Source organism: Myotis daubentonii, chromosome 1, assembly GCF_963259705.1.
Source record: "Myotis daubentonii chromosome 1, mMyoDau2.1, whole genome shotgun sequence".
Taxonomy (NCBI): Eukaryota; Metazoa; Chordata; class Mammalia; order Chiroptera; family Vespertilionidae; genus Myotis; species Myotis daubentonii.
In genome coordinates, this window is record NC_081840.1 from 81,544,277 (window position 1) to 81,548,633 (window position 4,357).

A 4,357-nucleotide genomic window follows, 5' to 3' on the forward strand; every position below is an offset into this window, starting at 1 on the left:
TGCAGACACTGATTCAGTAGGTCCAGGATGGGAAGTGAGATTCTCCATTTTATTTATTTATCTATTAATCTATTTCCAAGAGTGACTTTATTTTTACAAATATAACTTTAGGTTTAATTTTTTTCCCCTCATTGACCTCTGAGAATCCCCGCTTTAACAAGCTCCCAGGTAATTTCTTTTCAGCTGGTCCATGGACCATACTTTGAGTATGAGTGACTCAGAGTAATTTAATTTAGGTGATATTAACTAGGACACATATTTAGAAGTTTTGTTTCCAAAATTGTTCTCTTCATACTATTCAATCTTTTGCTACATCCATTTTTAGTGGGTTTTTTTTATTGTTTTCTACTACAAAGCTTAATCGCTGTCTCAATTGGATAAACTACACTTTGGATACATTCTTCAAACAAAGCTGCACATAAATCACTGATTACTATAAGTAGCACGTATAGTTTTCAATATATTTAACTCTAAATATTATGTAACTTAATTTCTTCAAGAAAAATTCTCCATTTCTCAATGGCATGTTTTGACTTCTTATTAAAGCATTATTTCATTAGGATTATGGAGAGGACAAAAGCTTTCTTATTTTCTCCTGATAACTAATTTTTTCTACTTTTTTTCATTATCTAATTGAAATGATCTCAATTATCATTGGAATAAAAATGAATTACTACTAGACTGAATAAAACTAAAGAAAAACTAGACTACATAAAACTAAAGGAAAACTTTTATATTTGAAGGGTATATTTACAATTTCTAAAAACTATAAAGAAGCTTATAATTGGCAATCTAAGATTCTGCAATTAAAAAAAAAGTAAGACAAAACCAGGAGCCACTACTGTCCTATCAACCATTGATACTCAGCATCATAAGACTCATACTCAAAATGATATAATACTCTACTTAATTCCCTACCCATATCATCTTCTAAATCTAAAGTAGAATTACCAACCCACCCCTGAATATTCAGTTGCCCCACTCCTATCTTTTTAGAATAAGGCCCAGTATAAGAAACCCTAGGTCATAGTATTCAGCACTAAATCCTCTTGACTGTTGGCTTACCTTAATTTTAATAGCAGATTTCCTGGTTTCCAGTTGCCTTAATCTTTACCTAGCACATCTAGACACTCAGGAATTAGATTTCCTAACCCTTCCTTTGAATGACCTTAGAATTATATACATAACATCTAATCCTGGATAAGCAAAGTTACAGTTTCTTCTCTTCCCTAATATGCAGACATTCTTGATTTGAACTTAAATTGAATTTTTGGTTAATTCTCACAATCTTCCTGCATTTTCTAGCAGAGACTGAATTTATCAGTTTACATTTATTTTATTTTTGTATGTATGCATGTATTTCTTTATTCACTTTATTGTTAGCAATATTACAGATGTCACCCATTTTCTCCCTTTGCCCCTCTCCACCCAGCCCCCACCCCACCACAGGCCTTCACTACACAATTGTCTGTGTCCATGAGCTACACGTATAAGCTGTTTGGTTAATTTCTCCGCCTCCCCTGAAACCCCCTCCCCTCTGAAATCTATCAGTCTGTTTCATGCATCCAAGCCTATAGACCAGGGGTGGGCAACCCTGGCACGCGTACCAAACATGGCACGCCAGTAACTTTTGCTGGCATGTGAAACCTCTGTTATAATTTTCCATTTACAATTTTTTTCTTAATATCAATTTTTAAAGATTTATATATTTTATTGATTTTTTTACAGAGAGGAAGGGAGAGGGATAGAAAGTTAGAAACATTGATGAGAGAGAAACATTGATCAGCTGCCTCCTGCACACCTCCCACTGGGGATGTGCCCACAACCCAGGTACATGCCCTTGACTGGAATCAAACCTGGGACCTTTCAGTCCCCAGGCCAATGCTCTATCCACTGAGCCAAACCAGTCAGGGCAATATCGAATTTTTTATTTTTCAGATAAATTCATTGTAGGTGCATCTTAAATAAATAATTTTGCCGGGGTCCAACCCCAGCAGGTCCAGGGGTCCCCAAAGGTGTGGACAGACTTGGCGAAGAAGGAATGACACGGAGACAGCGTTCAGTTGATCAGCAGCCTAGCCAGGATCTCCAGCCAAGTTCTGGTCTGGATCTCCAGAGAGGTTCTGGTTAGGATCTCTAGCCAGGTTCAGTCACCAGGTTCTAGTCAGGTTCTCTTGCCAATTTCTGTAGTCAGGTTCAGTCCAGGATCTTTTGCCATGTTCTCTCCAGCAAAGTTCTTCTGTCTCTAGAGAATGTTCTGTGTAGGTTCTGTGTTCTGAATTCTGTCTCTCGCTGTCTTGTTGCATCTGTATTTATACCAGTTGATTCAATCCTATCAATCTCTATTACAAAGGCTAGGGCATCTCTTATCTCCATTCCAGGGAGTAAAGATTATGTAGCTTAAGCATGATTGTTCGTAGTTAAAGTGATTAATTACCCACCTGGCACTCAGTTGAGGGGTTTTATTCCCTCCCTAACTTCAGGGGAAAATCCCTACCTGGGGAAACAACCTTTCTCAGAGAGGAGACCTTGGTTAAAACACATAGTGCCAAGAAGGTGAGCAAACATTTTAAGAACAGTATGCCATATATGCCAGGTCCTTTGAAACAGCAAGGATGGACCGGCTCCCGGCATAATTTTACATAACAAGTTATCTTAAAGACCATAGACATGGATTGACGAGAGAGGGGAAGAGCAATTTCTATGCCTCTGCCTTAACTCTCCCTGCCTTTCTAGATCCGACCAGTGTTTTGGTTTCATCCACATACGCTTGTGAATTTTTGTTCTCAGTGATGAATTTTGTTAAGTCTCATAATAGGAGTAGCCTGACGGATGAAAGTAGTAGCTCGTGCATATCTCTGAAGGTCACGAAATATAAACCTGATGTGAAATCTCTGTCATCAGTGATGCAGCAGCAAAAGTCCCACTGATAATATCAAACGGAGTCATAAAGTTTTCTGTCGGACTATCAGTGTACATGTATACATTAAAAAATAAATGTATTTTTCATCATCATATACTGTTTTTTTGTCGCTCGAATGAATTTTATTATTGCTTCAAGGTTCTTCACATATGTACACCTTAAGAGATATCAAGTAGGCATAACATGTTCTCAAAAAATTAGGGTTGGCACGCAGAAGAATTTTAAGTCAGAGATTTTGCTGGTTTTGTCATGCACTCACAAAAAGGTTGCCCACCCCTGCCCTAGAGCATCCACTGCACTTCCTATGCTTGGTTAACTCATATGTATTGCTGAGGAGTCAGGTCAACTGCCACATCTTTTGAGAAATCTTTAACTTCACCCCTCCTGACATCCATGCAGGGCATGCTTTCTGGGCCTCCTGAGTATTTTGTACATACTCTCATCACAGCATTTAGTTTCTGTGCATTTGTTTAATTTTAAGTCTTCTTCTGTAGAAGGCAGGGATCACACTTTTTGATTTCTGTGTCTTCAGTGAGTCCTTAGGCATGGCACATAGAAGAATATGCCACAATTATTTAAATGAATGAATCAAAGGATGATCTTATTGTCCTCTAATAGGAAAGTATAATTGGTTTATTATTTACTATCTGGTTCTAGAGCAGTGGTTCTCAACCTTCCAAATGCTGTGACCCTTTAATACAGTTCCTCATGTTGTGGTGACCTCCAACCATAAAATTATTTTTGTTGCTACTTCATAACTGTAATTTTGCTACTGTTATGAATTGTAATGTAAATATCTGATATGCAGGATGTATTTTCATTGTTACAAATTGAACATAATTAAAGCATAGTGATTAATCATAAAAACAATATCTATACTAATAAAATGGTAATATGCTAATTAGACTGAGAGACCTTCCAGGAGACCTTCTGGACACTCTTCTGGACAAAGCCATGGTGGAGGAGCCGAGGTAGAGGCAGTTAGAGGCCAAGAGGGGAGGGCAGTTGTGGGTGATCAGGCTGGTGGGGAGCGGGGCCGTTGGGGGTAAGCAGGCCAGCAGGGGGGGCAGTTGAAGGTAATCAGGCTGGTGGGGGGAGGCATTTGGGAGCAAGCAGGCCGGCGGCGGCGGGGGGCAGTTAGGGGTGAACAGGCCGGTAGGCAGGCAGGTGAGCAGTTAGGAGCCAGCAGTCCCGGATTGCGAGAGGGATGTCTGACTGTCAGTATAGGCCTGATCCCTATAAACTGGCAGTAGGACATCCTTAGAGGGGTCCCAGATTGGAGAGGGTGCAGGCCGGGCTGAGGAACACCCGCTCCCCTGTGCATGAATTTCGTGCACCGGGCCACTAGTGTAATTATATATGTGTTTTCTGATGGTCTTAGGCAACTCCTGTGAAAGGGTGGTTTGACCCCCAAAGGGGTCACGACCCACAGGT